The sequence below is a fragment of the Vicia villosa genome, linkage group LG3 (genome assembly GCF_029867415.1).
Source record: "Vicia villosa cultivar HV-30 ecotype Madison, WI linkage group LG3, Vvil1.0, whole genome shotgun sequence".
Lineage (NCBI taxonomy): Eukaryota > Viridiplantae > Streptophyta > Magnoliopsida > Fabales > Fabaceae > Vicia > Vicia villosa.
The window spans coordinates 173999589-174017598 of record NC_081182.1 but is presented as its reverse complement, the minus strand read 5'-3'; positions in this window follow the sequence as shown (position 1 = coordinate 174017598).

Genomic DNA, 18010 nt, shown 5'->3' with positions numbered 1-18010 from the left:
ATCCTTTCTTGGTATAGTTGATCATGACACAAAATGGTCATTATCTTTTCTTCAGTAAGATTCAGCTAATCGTATCAGGTTTGACACTATTCAGCTTCAGATAACTTTACTTCCATTAAAATCCTCACCGAGGGAATATCAACCTTCTATCGGGAGTACAACTTCCATGCCGTATACCAAGGAGAAAGGAGTTGCCCCAGTTGAAGTGCGAACTGAAGTACGGTACCCATGTAGAGAAAGTGGGAGCATTTCGTGCCAATCCTTGTAGGTCACAACCATTTTCTGGACGATCTTCTTAACATTCTTGTTCTCTATCTCTACTACACCATTCATCTTTGGTCATTAGGGAGAAGAATTATGATGCTCAATCTTGAAGTCATCACACAGTTATTTCATCATCTTATTGTTCAAGTTGGAACCATTATCACTAATGATTCTATTGGGTACGCTATAGGGACAAATAAGACTTTTCTTGATAAACCTCACAACTACTTGTCAAGTAACATTAGTGTAGGAAGCAGCGTCGACCCATTTGGTGAAGTAATCAATGGCGACCAGAATGAAACAATATCCATTTGAAGCCTTTGGTTCAATCATACCAATCATATCAATTCCCCACATAGAGAAAGGTCACAGAGAAGAGATATTATTAAGAAGTTTCGGAGGCATATGGATCTTTTCAGCGTAGATTTGGCACTTGTGGCACTTCACATATTTGTAGCAGTCAGATTTCATTATCGTCCAATAGTAACCCGCTCTTAACATCTTTCTTGTCATTGCATGTCCATTGGCATGAGTACCAAAATATCCTTCGTGAACTTCTTGCATTAATAGGTTTGCTTCGTGTCTATCCATGTATCTGAGCAATCCATGTCAAAGTTCCTTTTATATAGCACATCTGTTAGTGCAAAAATCGAGTGAGGTATGTTGATGGCACAAACTGATGGAAGAGTCCCACAGATAAAGGGTTCGAGCCCTATAAAGTCGATCTATAAGGGAGTTTAGAAAGATGGAGAAGAATTCAAAGGTTCAAGTTGCCAAAGAGGGAAAGTCAGTCGACACAACTTGGAAAATGCATCGACTCTTGTTCTGCCGACCATATGGAAAGTTAAAACTTAGAAAAATTTGTGATTAAGTTTACTCTAGGGGATAACATCGAAAAGAAGACTTGAGTGGGCTAATTTGAAATTCAAACTCCAGCGGTTAGCGAAGGCTTGACTCCTAAAATGAGCGCCAGAAACATAAGGAACGGTTACTTAGGATTGTGCTGCCAGTCATTTGGTTTATAGGCAGTTACTTTGAAGTTCTGTGACTTATAGGCAGTTATTTTATTGTATTATAAATACGAAATCCCACAAAGGGCTCCAAGTGTTCACTTGTACTAAAATCACTTGTAGAAACTTCATATTCCCAGAGCGAGGAAGCAAAGTTTTCAAGAGTGATAATGTACGTGAATCACCAGTTTCACTTCAATGCAATTTCCTTACTTTTCAATCGTTCCTTTTGAACACTTTGTCTTATTTTCATTTACTTTTGAACTATCTTTTTACATTGTCGTGTACGTTGCTGAACACAATTCTATTACGATAATATAATTTACTAAAGATACATTCGTTGTGTATCTCTTTTAAATGTTATAATGTTCTGTCGGTCACGAGTCACCTTCAGTCGGTAGCATTAACGTCTTTTGTGGAAAACTTCACTTGTTCAACTCTCTGTAGGGAACCGCCTTCTCATAGAGTCAGAAATTGTGTCGAACTGAACAAGTCGAACCTTAGTTACATTATCACCTGTCTTAGGATCAACTAGTCAATCCTGCAAGTAACCCTTAGTTTGTAGGCTTTGGGAGGACTAGCGGTTGTTTACTAATTTCCACAGTAAACAAAATGGCACGCCCAATGGGACCTGTGCTGATGTAAGTTTATGAAACTTAGAAGTGGGAAACAATATAGTAGACCACAGGAAACTTTAAGAATGTCAAATCCTAACGTGGATGTAATACCACGAGGAATACTAACTACCACAGATCCAGTAGTTTCACAGGTTGCAACTTTGCCTCCGTTGACAAATGCAGCCACAACGACGTCGACTACAATGACGACAAGTATCCCTTTCAGGCCCAACATACCCTGTTTTGGCACTACAGATCCTCTTTATGGAATGCCGTATTCCTTAATGCCAAGATATCAGTCAACGTCCAATACAGTGTTGGTGGCGGATAAGACTCAAAATATAAGTTCTTCTTTGCAGGGATCTGACCCTCTTGACCAAGAAGAAGCTTTATTCATCGACCCAATTGAAATCAACATGGTCGAAATTACTGAGTATGATGAGGTTGATATGGTGGAAGAGACTGGTGGGAGTCCTGATGTCGACATGGCTGAAGTTTACACAAGGTCCGATGAGGACTTGGTGGACTTTCTGTATCGCTGCAAAATCTAGGGCTCACATGTGTGTCTATGCTCTAGATGTGGTGCTTTCACTGACAAGGTTGTTGCTAAAAACTTTCAAAGGCTCCAACTTGGAAAGAGTGAAAGCAAATGGGCTGGAAAGAGGAAGTGCTATTTGTGTAGGCCTTACTAACAATTGACTCTATTTTCATAAAATAAGAAAATAAGGAAAAATTGGAAATTGGAGAAAACAAAGAGTCAGAGAAGAGAACAGGAGAACGTGAAAGAGCAAGAGGAATAAGAGGAGAGCACTCAAGAACTTTTGTTGAGGTAAGGGGGGTCTCTCCAATTATCATCTTTTATGTTTTCATGAATGATAGGATCGATTGGGTAGATTAGTTCTCTCAATTTTATATGTTCTAGGTTTTGGGATTTTGAGATTTTTAGGTTCAATTGTGTGTTTTGATGCAATAGAATGTGTATGAATGATTATGGATGTTAGATGAATTTGTATTGTGTTAGAATTATATCAAATGGCAAGAATTGGTTCTGTTTTGGTGTGAGATTCGTATTGGTACGAAATGGTGATGAGTAGAGGGGCTGAGATGCTGCCAAAACTTAGTTTTTTGGTTCTGGGCACGCTGTAACCGGGTAGCAGCCATGCTGTAACTGGTTACCGCGTGGAAAAATAGGGAAACTGGACAATTTTGACTAGTGTAATCGATTACCCTCCCTGCCGTAACCGATTACAGGTGAATTTTCATAATAACGAATAGGTTGACGTAAAGGCGTAACCAGGTAATGCCCATGCCGTAACTGGTTACACCTGATGTTGTTTTAAAGAATATTTTCTAAAATTCCTATCTTTTGAACCGTGTGTCCGTTTTGAGCATTGTATCCATAACTAAAAATTTTATCTAATTAAATAACATGTTGGGGCAGTAGCCGATTTTATCTTAAAACTCCGATTAAATTATTTTAGTGATGTTATATAGTGTAGGCATAAGTGGTATTATGTAACAATGTGATTGATATGGTTATGATATGATTGTATGGTGATCGTGGTGATTGTTTTGATTGATATATGACTGATTATTGAATGATGCTGAGACATGTACATACTTTATTGGTGATGATATTGGTGAGTCATGATGAGATGATGTAGTTCATCAGATTGGTGATGTTGTAAGTATGTTATATATGTGTGCATTCATTCATAAATCATTTTGGTGGATGAATCCAGGTGATGTTTGGATCAGTGAAGGGCATAATTCCCATTGTGTAGAATTTTTGCCGGTAGGGCCGTATCTTGGTGATGTTTGGATCGGTCGGATGGGTTAATCCCATATTTGGTACCACATGCATAGTGTCAGTACATTGCATATGCCTACTGTTATGACATGATTGGATGGTTTCCAGTGTTATATTCTTGTAATGTGTTGTTGTTGTTGATGAATGTTTTTCTGAAAATCTTAATATATTATGATTGGGTGATTAATATGTTCATGAAATATTATTGTGTACGATTTCATAACATTTGTTAATTGTGAAGAGACTCACCCTTACTATTGATGTTTTTCAGATTGAAGAGTAGCTGCCTTGCTTTGGTGAGGATAACTTATAGGCTAGTCCGTTATTCGTAGTGTCAATGTCATGCTCTGATATGTAACACTGGGGAATGTTTGCTTGAGAGTTGTTTAATAACTCTTAATTTTCATTTTGGTTGAATAACTTGTTAAGTTTTGGAAATGATGAACGATGGTTTAATGTTATTCAAATTATGAATCTTTTTGCTGTGTTAACATGTTGATTAGTGAATCTTATTGATTGAGTTCCTCACGTGGGCATGACATGTGTTTTAAAAATATGTTTTTGTAGAATTGTAGCATCCTTTTTCATATGTTACTCTGAATTAATTAATATATTCCACGGGGTTTAGAAAGGTGTTACAATAGTGGTATCAGAGCATAATCGGTTGTTGTGACAAGAGTCTTGTTATTACTCCCTTGTATACGACTAGTGTGAGTTGACACTGTCGATACTTTTGTTCTAATAGAAATTGTTTTGTGAATGAGCAGAACATGGCTGGAAGAGGTGGAAGGAATGATGATGCTATTGCAGAGGCTCTGGGCATGATTGCTGGTGTGCTAGGAGGGAATGCCAATGGAGCTGAGATTGGTGCGAACAAGCAGTTAGGGGAATTTCAGAGGAAAAATCCTCCATTGTTTAAAGGCACTCACGACCCTGATGGTGCTCAGAAGTGGCTGAAGGAAATTGAGAGGACTTTCCGGGTTATCGATTGCGCTGAGAATCTGAAGGTGAGGTATGGTACACATATGTTGTTTGAGGAAGCTGATGAATGGTGGATTGTTACTAGAGCTGAACTGGATGCTGATGGTGTAGCAATCACTTGGGCTATTTTCAGAAGAGAATTTTTGAGGCAGTACTTTCCGGAAGATGTTCGGGGAAGGAAAGAGATTGAGTTTTTGGCACTGAAGCAAGGTAATATGACTGTGTCAGAGTATGCTTCCAAGTTTGTTGAGCTGGCGAAGTACTACACCCACTACAATAATGACAAGGCAAGTAAATTCTTGAAATGTATCAAATTCGAGAATGGCCTTCACGACGAGATCAAACAAGGTATCAGGTATCAGAGGATTCGTCGGTTTGCTGATTTAGTGGATTGTAGCATAATTTTCGAAGAAGATAACTGTCGCCCTTGGTTTTTTATATCTCGTGAGATACGAACTGACTCTTCTTTTATTTTTTGAGTTTTAAAAATCAGAGAGTCGCCACCGACTTTTATTTTATCCAATTAAGGAAAGGTTTATAAAAGAAACAGAAAAAGACCTTTAAGAGATTTTGGGTTCGGGGGTAGGTTATACAAAGGGAAGGTATTAGCACCCCTTTGTATCCATGGTTATCCATGGGCTCTTAATTGCTTAGCTCACTTTGTTTGAATCATTTGTCTTGCCTTGAAATGCTTGTATGTGGTTTTAAAATACCTTTGTAAATTAACTTTGTAATGATCCTTGTGCGGATGTATACAAAGTGTTTTATCTTTCGAAAAGATGTTTTGAAAAAAAGATCTTTAATTTCGTAATGATCCTTGTTTGGATATATACAAAATGTTGTCTTTTTTGAAAGTTTTGTTTTGAAAAGCAATGAATATGTGAGACATTTGTTGTTTTGATTTGAGCAAGCAAATAGGAGATCTACCCTAAGTTTTTAAGGTCCTTTCCCATTTCTTTTAGAAAATTCTCTTTTGACCGGATGTAAACAAAAGTTTGGATTTGCATTTGAAACAGTAGAATTTGATTTTTTTTAAAAGAGTAACAGAGGGATTACCCTAAGAGGTGCAAGTGTGATTGTGTTTTGATTCAGATATTTTTATCTTTGAAGTTAGTGACCTAACGCTTCAGTTATTATCTTTGACATACACGCAATTTTATATGTACAGAAATTAAAGTGCAGGAATGTAAAATGCGGAAAGTAAATCTACGCTATTACATCGATTGTGCGAGAAATGTAAACTACGCTATTTACATGATTTTGACAACCTATACACTTTATCTAGGAATTTAAATTGCAATAAGATAAAAGGAAGTATTTTTGGATTTTTTAGATGGTTGATTTTAATTAGAATTAATGCATAATTAATTTAATTAAAATGAGAAAAAGGTAGAAATAAAATTTAAACCTAAAAATTAAGTCTAAAATATGTTCATATTGCTTGTTAATTAATTTTAAAATAAAAACTAATTTTTTTTGGATTTTTGAAGTTGTTTTAGAAATTTATTAAGCTAATTAACATATAATTATATAAACAATTATACACATAAGTTAAACTTAATGAGAAAAATATTCTAATTATGTACAAAATTAGTCTATAATATATAAACTAAATTTACTAAAAAAGAATATATTTTTTTCTGATTTTTTGATAGGTTGAAATTATTAAAAAGCAAATATATAAATATATACTAATTAATTAAACAAAATATTTTAATTATTAAGAAAAATAAAATATTTTTGTATCAAAAAATAATATATTATTTTATAAACCTAAAAATATTTTTATTATATTTTTTTGATTTTTAAAACTATTTTTAAATAACTTTAGAAGTTAAATCAAATAAAATAAAAAAAAATATTAAATTGTGATCCTGTGTGGTTAGTGAGAGAGTCTATGGTATGGACTGGCAAGGCTAGAGTGTTGGATGGAGGATCAGATGCATCTGATGGTGAATGGAGTGAGGCACATGGCAAAAGCGTAGACTGCAAAGCACAGGATCCAGAAATTTTAAACTGAAACGCGCACGTCCCTTAGCCAATGGGAGAGAGCCACGTCTTCATCTTCTTCATCAAAACACTTTTTACAGCGCTCATTTGCAGAGAGCTGTAAAAAGCTTAACCCTAGTATACTTGTGTATCTCGAATACAAGTAAAACACAAAATAAATTTGGCGCGAGGCCACAAATCAACTCGTCTTATTCATACGAGTTCACTGGTATCAATTAGAACCTGTAATTTTGCATGAATCGTGAAGCCCTAATTTTGAGATCAAGAACCCTAAAATGGTGGTTCCTCGTACAGGTGTCCAAACACCAATTAAGTTTCCAAAAATGTTCAGAGCATCTATCTAAACATAAATATGCATTTACATCTTGCTAAACATGCATGTAAGATTGAATTCGAGTTAGTTTTTATTTGTGCAAACCGTGAGCTATGGTGGATGATTTTGAGTGCTATGCTTGCTGCAAATGATTGGGTTATATTCAGTGGAGGTCAGGGAACGTGTTTGAGTGTTTAGTTTGTATTGAAATGAGCTTGAATTTAAAATTCGAATTTCAAATTTTCTTCAAAATTACAAGTTGTTACAAGAGTGGTATAAGCATAGGATTGGCTTTGAATTCGTGTCTTCTTGTTACTGAAGTGTCCTACTTCATTTATAAGCCATGGATGTGCTGCAAAGCTAAGCTATCTTGCATTGATAATCTTTGAATCTTTGAATTTTTTAATATTAAAACCTTTGAATTCTTTGGCCATGGCTTTGAATTTTCTTCACCCTCTTGCTCTAGGCCTGCTATGTACCTTCATGCTGCAGAGTTGAATCATTCTTGATGGCTTTAGCTTAAGATCAAAGCATTGTATCATTATCCTTCACCATTTCTTTTTCAATTTAACTTTAAATGTAATAAAATTAAACCAAAAAAGAAATAAAAATGTTATGGGCCTTAGGTTAGTCGTGGGAGGCCCTTAACATTGTTAGAATCATGTTTGGATCATGAAAACTTGGCCCCTTTTGGAAAAAAAACATTTTTGATCAATGTTGGTTTCATGCATTTTCCCAAAAAATAGCCAACTTCAACAAGGCATAAATCCCTCAATTTTGATCATATGAAGGAGTTCTTGTACTTTTTAGAAACCTCAAGATGTCCTCTACAAGCTACTTTGGAAACTTTTTTTCATTTGGAGAAGTTATCTTGATGTTATGGCCTTTGACAAGAAACCACTTTTTGTTGACTTTGAAAATGACCTGTAATGTCTGTGCTCATATTTTTCAAATGGTGAATCCAATGACCATGGGATCAATTGAATTTGAAAGATAATTGAATTTCCTTCAAAACAAGCTTTGGTTGGAATTTTTTGAATGAACGAGGAGAGAGTTATGGCCGGTCAAAGTTCAGTTGACTTTTCAGGAGAAAACCCTAATTTTGAAACTTAGGGTTTTGTTGATTTTTGATCTTTTCTTGATGAATTATGATCAACCATTGATCAAATGATGAATCTTTTGACAAAATATGGATGTTGACAAAAAAATTCATTTTTGACTGTCTGTTGACTTTCTGGTCAAACTGGTCGTCTGTTGACTGTTTGAGCTGCTGACTGTGCGTCTGAGTGAATTGAAGTTTGAAAATTTTTATGGTGGTACTTTGAGACATATGGAGGTCCATGAAATCCATTTGAGGTCTCAAAAAACTTGTTCTCCTGAAAAAAACAAAAACCCTAGTTAGGCGCACCTGATTTTTGTGCAGTGCTGAGTCTCTGCTGATCATGTGATTATCAGAAGACTTCTAGAACAAAAATCTTGGAATTTTGAAATGCAAATATTGATTTGATTGATGGTGCAAAACACGGAGAATCGCGCTGTCAGCGAGTTTGACTGTCAACTGGCTGTCCGGGCATTAACGTAACAGTTAAAGTGAAAATTCAACAGTTAAAGTTAATTTTTCTTTTTGTTTCTTGTTGTGTTAATGGTGGAAATTTATTTACATGAGTTGTTAGGAAAACACAAACATAATAAATAAATAAATAAAATATACCGTACGCGAACGAAATTACCGATAATAACCTTGAAAAATATTTAATGCGCAGAAAAATAAATATTTAACTGGCAGAAAACACACATAATATTATCTGGATAATTAAACGATAGTATGACAGATAGTACGACATTTAATACTGACAGTACAAATATTATATAATATAATGAACAGTACGACAAATAAACGGTACATTATTTGAAAACAAAAGATACGACAAAACTTTAAAAATGACGATTAAAAACCCATGCTATAAATAACAACATATAGATGATCGGGAGTGTAAGCAACCCAGGTCCGCAGTTTTCAGGACTATGCAGACAGAAAAAGGACATGATCACCACCAAAACAGTGATAACCATAAGAAAACACGTATCCATCCACTTTGCCATCTTTGCCGGGGAAGAAGAGAAAATAAATATGAGGCAGAAGTTTGAGAGATGAGTTGAAATTTGATGTGAGAATTTATAAAAAAAAAAAGAGAGGTATTTATAGAGTGAAAAGAAGGATATAGACGTTGGGGAATGAAGTGATTCTGTACAAAAAAGGAAAATTTGAGTGGTAGTAGGATTTGAAAGAAAGTGTATGGTAGGGTTTGAAAAGAGAGATGTATAGAATAAAGTTAGGATTTGATTTTGAAAGAAAGAGATTTGAAAAGAAAGGAAAAGATTTTGAAAATAATAGAATATAGTACAAAAATTAGTGGGAAACAAAAACTAATAATAATTTACTCGTTACCAGTACAGTCTGAATCCCCGGACTCTGCGCCTGCAAAATTTAATTCTGTACCAATTGCGTCAGTACTATTTATCTGCAAATAAATCTCAAATAAACAGCGTGTATGAAGTGATAAACAGTAATTGGCGTTTGTGTAAGAATAAATTCAACAGCGAACCAAAATACCGTATAAGAAAAATTCTAAAAAACCGAGTATTCATAAAATCAGGATATTTATGGAATAAAATCCAAGATTATATGAAACTCCCAATTTTTAGACAGAAGTCTGTTGCCTTCTTTCTGAAAAAGATGCGGGCAAATTTTGGGGTATAACAGTTGCCCCTATTCAATCTTCTTAAACCTGAAGAGACCAATTGGAATCTGAAGGTAGAAGAAGATTGAATATTTAGATACCTTGAAATTTGCACTTACCTCCACCGGATGTGATGTTGGAAATTGCATTTGAATGTTGTCTGAGAAATGTCGTTGGCAGATCAAAACATTACCTGAGATGGGCTTTCAGATTCCATCTAGCGAATGTGTTGATGGTTTGTTCATCAAAATGAATCCATTGATTATATCTTGATGAAGGATTTGAAAACCTCTTCGTTGACCGTTTCGGAACCGTCCGAGTTTACCGCTTTGGATCTTGTAGGTTGATCATCGTGGAACCGTCTGAGGTATCAGCTTTAGATCTGTGAAGGTTGATCATTATGGAACCGTCTGAGGTATTGACTTAGATCTGTGAAGGTTGATCGTTGTGGAACCGTCTGAGGTATCGACTTAGATCTTTGAAGGTTGATCGTCATGGAACCGTCTGAGGTATCGACTTAGATCTTTGAAGGTTGATCGTCATGGAATCGTCTAAGGTATCGACTTAGATCTGTGTTGCTTGTTTTGAGTTAATAGATGATTTGGAAAGTGATTTCTTCAGAATGAATCTTTGGTTTGATTATATCTGAGAGGAATGCTTGTCTGAATAGAATCCAGAAGAATACCGCATGTGATTGAGAACAACTTTACTGAGGACATTCGTCCACCTGAAAAAATCAAGTTAGTGACATGCAATGTTATGATGCATGTAATGTATATGTTGAGATTCTCAAACTAAATGAGAACCGTGCATATTATCTATGTGTTTGTCATGAAACATTATATGCTATGTATGAATATGCATATGATGTATGATGCATGGACATGACTTATGCAGTTTAGAGCGTATCAAACTTCTGGTTGGGAAAATAAATCCCTGCTTGCTATTTTGGAAACGAAGGCATTGTGATTGTTGATGATCTTTGTTATCTTGTTCGAGTATACTCAGCTGGAGAACTTCCTTATGCACCAGGGTGCTCTGTTGAGGGATCTTTGACTACTGCTTGGGGATGAAGGTAATTTAAAAATTCTGATTTTGATGCCCTTTGAATGGGAATGAGAAAGGTGTGTAATCCTCCGATGCATTATTTGACCAAGCCTCGGTGTGAAGGATCACACCTTCTGGGGATAGTGATCTTGAACAGCCCTGCTGGGGAATAAGGTTTCTCGAATCACTTTGTTGGAGAGAAAAAATCTCATTGAGGAATTTGCTGAGAAATGCATCTCTGTTGGGGAACTTTTCTTCCGATGCTAGTTTCGGGATGATGTCCAAATGATTGGGACATTACCTGAATGCTATTCCTGTTTTTCTTATAAACATCAGTCATATTCAAATGCATATGTTCATTCAAAATTATCATTGGGATGTTTATGTTTTCAAAACAGAAAAAGTGGAAACACTGGTTTTGAGCATGAGCTGTATTGATTTTGAAAGAGAGCCATAATAGGCGGATTAGTACAAGGAGACAAAATCCTAGTAGTAGGAAATTGTCATAAAACTTTGAAAAGTACTTATAAAGAGAAATAGCTATGTGAAAATAATCCAGTCAAGTTTCAACTCTGCTATTTCCAATCTGTCTTCGAGTATTTCATCCCTCACTTGTTGGAAGAAAGTGATCGGACTGATTGGTGCCTTTGATGTGTTGAACCTTGAAGGTTAGTGAGTAGACAAACGGGACATAGTCGTACACTTTATTCCCTAACTTTTGCCTAGGCTGCCTTTTCAGGTTTTCAGCCTACCGGGATAATATATTTTTTTAGTCTCTAATTTTTGCTTGGATCGCCCTTTCAGGTTTTCAATCCACCGAGACACTCATTTTTGCCTAAGTCGCCCTTTCAGGTTTTCAACTTAGCGAGCTTTTCTTTAAGCGAAATACTTTTTGACTATGCCCGCATTTACAGGGTGTGGGAAATCCTCGTCGTCCATAGTGGTAAGCATCATGGCTCCGCCGGAGAATACTTTCTTGATTACAAACGGTCCCTCATAAGTGGGAGTCCACTTGCCCCTGGGGTCACCTTGTGGTAGGATGATGCGTTTTACAAACAAATCACCGGTTTGATATGCCTGACTTTTGACTTTCTTGTTGAAGGCTCTGATCATACGCTTCTGGTACAACTGACCATGACAAATAGCTGCGAGCCTCTTCTCATCAATCAAATTTATCTGGTCCAACCGAGTCTGAATCCAATCGTCTTCATCTAGATCGGCTTCTTTCATAATCCTTAGGGAAGGAATCTGAATTTCAATTGGAAGAACTGCCTCCATACCATAGACTAAGGAAAATGGAGTCGCCCCTGTTGAAGTACGCGCTGACGTGCGATAACCATGAAGAGCAAAAGGTAACATCTCATGCCAGTCTTTGTAGGTTATTGTCATCTTTTGTATGATCCTCTTGATGTTCTTGTTGGCAGCTTCCACCGCGCCATTCATCTTTGGTCGATATAGAGAGGAATTATGATGTTTAATCTTGAACTGTGTGCAGAGTTCAGTAATCATTCTGTTGTTTAAATTTGTTCCATTGTCTGTGATGATCCTTTCAGGGATGCCATACCGACAAATGAGATTGTGCTTGATAAACCGAGCCACAACATTCTTGGTGACTGAAGCAAACGAGGCTGCTTCTACCCACTTTGTGAAGTAATCAATAGCGACTAGGATAAAGCGATGTCCGTTGGAGTCAGTAGGCTTGATTTCTCCAATCATATCAATACCCCACATTGCAAAAGGCCAAGGAGCCGTCAGGACGTTTAACGGGACTGGACGTACATGTACTTTGTCGACATATATCTGGCATTTGTGACAGGTTCTGGAGTGACGATGGCAGTCTGTCTCCATGGTAGACCAGTAATAACCTGCTCTCAGAATCTTTTTAGCCATTGTATGTCCACTTGAATGAGTACCAAAGGCACCATCGTGTATGTCTTCCATAATCTGTTTTGCTTCCTTCTTATTCACACAACGAAGCAAAGTCGAGTCATGGTTTCGTTTATACAGGATTCCATTACTTAGAAAGAATTTGGCGGCAAATCTTCTTAGAAACTTTCTATCGTTAATGGATGCCCCTTCAGGGTATTCTTGGACTTCGAGATATCTTTTTACTTCATGGAACCATGGTTTTTCTTCCACTCCTTCGGTATTGACCTCATTGCAATAGGCTGGTTCATCCTGTCTGTAAATGGTGATCATTGGCGCCTCATTGTCCCACCTGACTTTGAACATAGATGACATGGTAGCTAAAGCATCAGCTAGTTGATTTTCTTCGCGCGGGATATGTTCAAAAGTGATTTCTTCAAAATAAGGAATCAAACTCATCACATATTCTTTGTATGGAATTAGATTCGGGTGCTTCATGTCCCATTCCTCTTTAACTTGATAAATTACAAGGGCCGAGTCTCCGTAGACCTCCAGGAACTTGATTCTTAGATCGATTGCAGCTTTGAGACCCAGAATACATGCTTCATACTCGGCTATATTGTTAGTGCAGTTGAAGCATAATCTGGCAGTGAATGGTGTATGTCCTCCTGTAGGAGAAATGATCACAGCTCCGATTCCATTGCCAAACGCATTAGAAGCTCCGTCAAAAACCATAGTCCATCGGGATCCTGGCTCGGGTCCTTCCTCTGGTCCTGGTTGTTTGTAGTCAGTAACTAGCATAATGTCTTCATCTGGGAAGTCAAAGTTCAACGCTTGATAATCATCCACTGCTTGATGAACCAGATGATCAGTTACCACACTTCCTTTGATTGCTTTTTGTGAAGTGTACTGGATGTCATACTCTGTTAAGATCATTTTCCATCTTGCTATTCTTCCAGAGAGAGCAGGTTTTTCGAACACATACTTGATAGGATCCATTTTGGAGATCAGGAAAGTAGTATGGTTTAGCATATATTGTCTTAGTCGGCGAGCCGCCCATGCTAAGGCACGGCAAGTTTTCTCGAGTAGTGAGTATCTTGTTTCACAATCGGTAAACTTTTTGCTAAGATAGTAGATTGCATGCTCTTTTCGGCCAGACTCGTCATGTTGCCCCAGTACACACCCCATTGAATCTTCTAACACTGTCAGGTACATTATCAGAGGTCTTCCTTCCACTGGAGGTAACAAGATTGGTGGTTTTTGAAGATATTCTTTGATTTTATCAAAGGCTAACTGGCATTTGTCGTTCCATCTTTCCACTTGATCTTTCTTCAACAGTTTAAAGATTGGCACACAAGTAGTAGTCATATGGGCAATAAATCTGGCTATGTAGTTCAGACGTCCCAAGAATCCTCTGACTTGTTTCTCGGTACGGGGTATGGGCATTTCTTGAATGGATTTGAACTTGGCAGGATCAACTTCAATACCTTTGCTACTGACGATGAAACCTAAGAGTTTACCGGATCTTACTCCAAAGGTACACTTGTTCGGATTCAGTCGCAACCTGTACTTCTTGAGTCTGTCAAATAGCTTGTGCAGATGACCCAGATGTTCTTCTTCGGTGTCGGACTTTGCAATCATATCATCCACATAAACTTCTATTTCCTGATGAATCATATCATGGAACAGAGCTACCATTGCACGCTGATATGTTGCTCCTGCATTCTTTAAACCAAAGGGCATTACTTTGTAACAAAAGGTTCCCCAGGGTGTTGTGAAGGTTGTTTTTTCCATGTCTTCGGGCGCCATTTTGATTTGATTGTACCCTGAGAATCCATCCATAAAGGAGAATACCTTGCATTGTGCAGTATTGTCAACCAGTACATCGATGTGAGGTAAAGGGAAATCATCTTTGGGGCTTGCCTGATTCAGATCTCTGTAGTCTACACACATTCTGACTTTCCCGTCTTTTTTAGGCACAGGCACTATGTTAGCTATCCATGGAGGATAACTCACAACTTTCAGAAAGCCAGCATTGAATTGCTTCTCAACCTCGTCTTTGATTTTTTTGGACATATCGGGCCTACTTCTTCGCAGCTTCTACTTAACTGGAGTGCTACCTTCTTTGATTGGCAGGCGATGGACCACAATATCCGTGTCGAGACCAGGCATATCTTCATAGGACCAAGTGAATATCTCGACGTAGTCTTGTAACATTTGAATCAGTCTTTGCTTGACATTGTCTTCTAAATCAGCTCCTATCTTGACTTCTTTCTTTTCTTCGTCACTGCCCAGGTTGATAACTTCAATTGGCTCTTCATGCGGCTGTATAGTCTTTTCCTCTTGTTCTAATAGCCTTGCAAGTTCCCTAGGTACTTCACAATCTTCCTCACTTTCGTCCTCAGTTTGGTAGATCGGATTTTCAAAGTCATGACTGGCAATAGCAGAATCGTTATCAACAGGATCCAGAGTGAATGTGAATCTGCATTTATTATGCGGGTGTGTGTAAGAACACATAGCTATTTGTAAATGAATAAAGTAAAGAAAGAAAAAGGATCACAAAATTTGAATATGCAAACGTCCCATGATTTTATTGAATGAACATGATCATGATATGACAAACCCTTATAAAAAGGACCAATGTGCTTCGGGCAAGGCACCTGGCTTTTAAGTTCATGGTTCGATAGTACAGGAACCATTTTTATCTTTGAACATATAAACAACGAAAACAGGAAATTGCATTTACTCCTGATCAAAGGAGATCACATCCTCAGCTTCCCAGTTGTTCAATCCATTGTTGTGAGTAGGGAGTATCCAGCTGCTCCAGTTGCAGTTGTCTTCTTCGTCTTCCACAGCATTGATTTCTTTGGTGGGGAAATGAGCTGTTGATCCTTCGGGATGAGCAAGATACTCTGCTGGATACGAGAGCCCAGGCTGAGAGACCTCTGTTGGCTGAGCGAGATACCCGATAAGATCGTCCCATCCAGTTGGAATGATGTCTTTGAGAGAGACTTGTGCATTCTGGGGAGCAGTTTACTGTGTCAGGAAATCATTCTCGTTATTTGGTGTTTCCCAGACTTCTTCAGGAGCGACAGGGCTTGTGAATGTCATATTGTCTTCGAAATGGTTGTCCCATCCAGTTGGGGTGATGTCTTCAATAGCGATCTGCGAGCTCAGGGGAGCGGAATACTTCACCATAAAGTCATACTTACCACTTGGTTCTCCTAGTGTATCCCAGACTTCTTTTGGACTAGGTGGACTTTGGTATTGCTCAATAATGGAACTTGTGAAACTTTTGCAATCTTCAAACTGATCACCCAATCCAGTTGGGATGATGTCTTCAATGGCAATAAAAGAACTCTGAGGTGCAATGTACTTTACTAGAAAATCATACCCGCCGCTTGGTTCTCCCAAAGTATCCGAAACTTCCATGGAAACAGGTGGAACTTCATTTGGATATTGCTGAATAATATGGTTCAAGATCACTCCATCGTCTTTAATAGCATTCACTCCTTGGCTGATGAAATGTGACATTAATCCTCCAGAACGAGGACTTTGATCGTTCTTTTGAGTTCCATTAGAATAGCCCAGACCTAGCTTATCGAACTTGTAAGGTACATCGAGGAGCTGTCCCCATACTGTGCAACCACCTTCTTCGATCACAGCTTTAGCATCTTTGAGAGAAGCCATAGTTGGAGTTACTTTTGTAGCAGGAGTAACAGAAATGTGTTTGGCAGTAGAGACATCTGGAGGGACTACCTCAAAAGATTGGCAGGGAGTTTCGATGAATTCTCCATCCATCTCAACATACTTGGAGTTACTCAGGTGGCTAACCAGATACTCTTCTTCGCCATAAACTGTGACGACCTTGCCTTTTACCGGATACTTTAACTTCTAATGCAGGGTAGAAGTTACAGCATTTGCCCCATGTATCCAAGGGCGTCCTAGTAAACAGGAATATGCTGGGTGAATTTCCATTACGTAAAAGGTAAAGTCAAAGATCTGAGAGCCCACTCTGATTGGGAGCTTCACTTTTCCGTACACTGTTCTTGTTGACCCGTCGAAGGCTCTTACCACAACATCGCTTGGTTGTAACACAACCCCTTCGAAGTCAAGTTTTTCCAGTACTGCTTTTGGTAACACGTTCAAAGAGGAACCATTGTCTACCAGCACATGAGACAGAGTGGTGCCGTTACATTCAATAGAGATGTGCAGGGCTTTATTGTGATTTTTCCCAGCAGGGGTTAAATCAGCATCAGAGAAACCGAGACCGTTATTCACTGTTAGATTGGCAACACAATTTTCAAATTGATCGACTGAAATCTCCTGTGGTACATGTGTAGCTTTTAGGAACTTCATCAGGGCCTTGGCATGAGCTTCTGAATATTTTAGCAAAGACAGCATTGGAATTTTTGAAGCAGTGTGCCCCAGTTGTTCGACAATATTGTAATCACTTTTGCAGATGATTTTCAATATTTCCTCCATTTCTTGCCTCGATGGATCTTCAACAGTGACTTCCACCGGTATTTGAACTGGTTCAACTAGTGGATCTTTGCCTCGAGCGTTGATATCTTGATTAGGAACTGGGACCTGGACTGGATTAGTAGCAATATTTGGAGAAATTTCTGGTGAAAAGATCCTTCCACTTCTCGTAATCTTACTAGTACCCACAATATTATCAATAGTCGGAGTAGTAAAATTCATGGCCTCTTCAGTCGAGGTGTCTTGCTTAACTCCATGGATATAGACATTAGTCATAACTCCACGGGAAAACTTTGTCTGAGGAGTATGGAAATGGAGTTGAACTGGTGATGATTACCGATGCCACTTTGGGTGCAGCAGAAATTTTGAAAGGAATTTTGGTAGGGATTTTCAATGGTATGTTAGAAACCACTGAGACGTACTCTATTCTCATCCTATTTGAAAAAACTTCGCATAAATCGTCCATAGAAGGGAGCCTCTCAAACATAATGATACGACGATCCATCCACTTTTGAATTCCTATTTTCAGATTCTCACAACCATTGAGTAGGTGTGCACAATAAAAGCAATCAGGGTCACAACCTGGAAAGAAACCATCTCGTATCAGCTTTCTTTTGACTTCAAGGAGCGGAGTTGACAATTCTCTCACATCATAGATATAAAAAGTGTCTATGATAGCATTAACGGTCTTGTCGTGTTTTGGCATAGGTGCAGTGATGACATTTGGAGTCTCTGGAGGATCGAATTCAATTTCCCCAGTATCTATCATGTCTTGTATTTTATTTTTCAGGGCCCAACAGTGATCTGCGTCATGTCCTGGACAGTTAGAATGGTATGCACATGTTGCATCAGGGTGATAACTCGGAGAG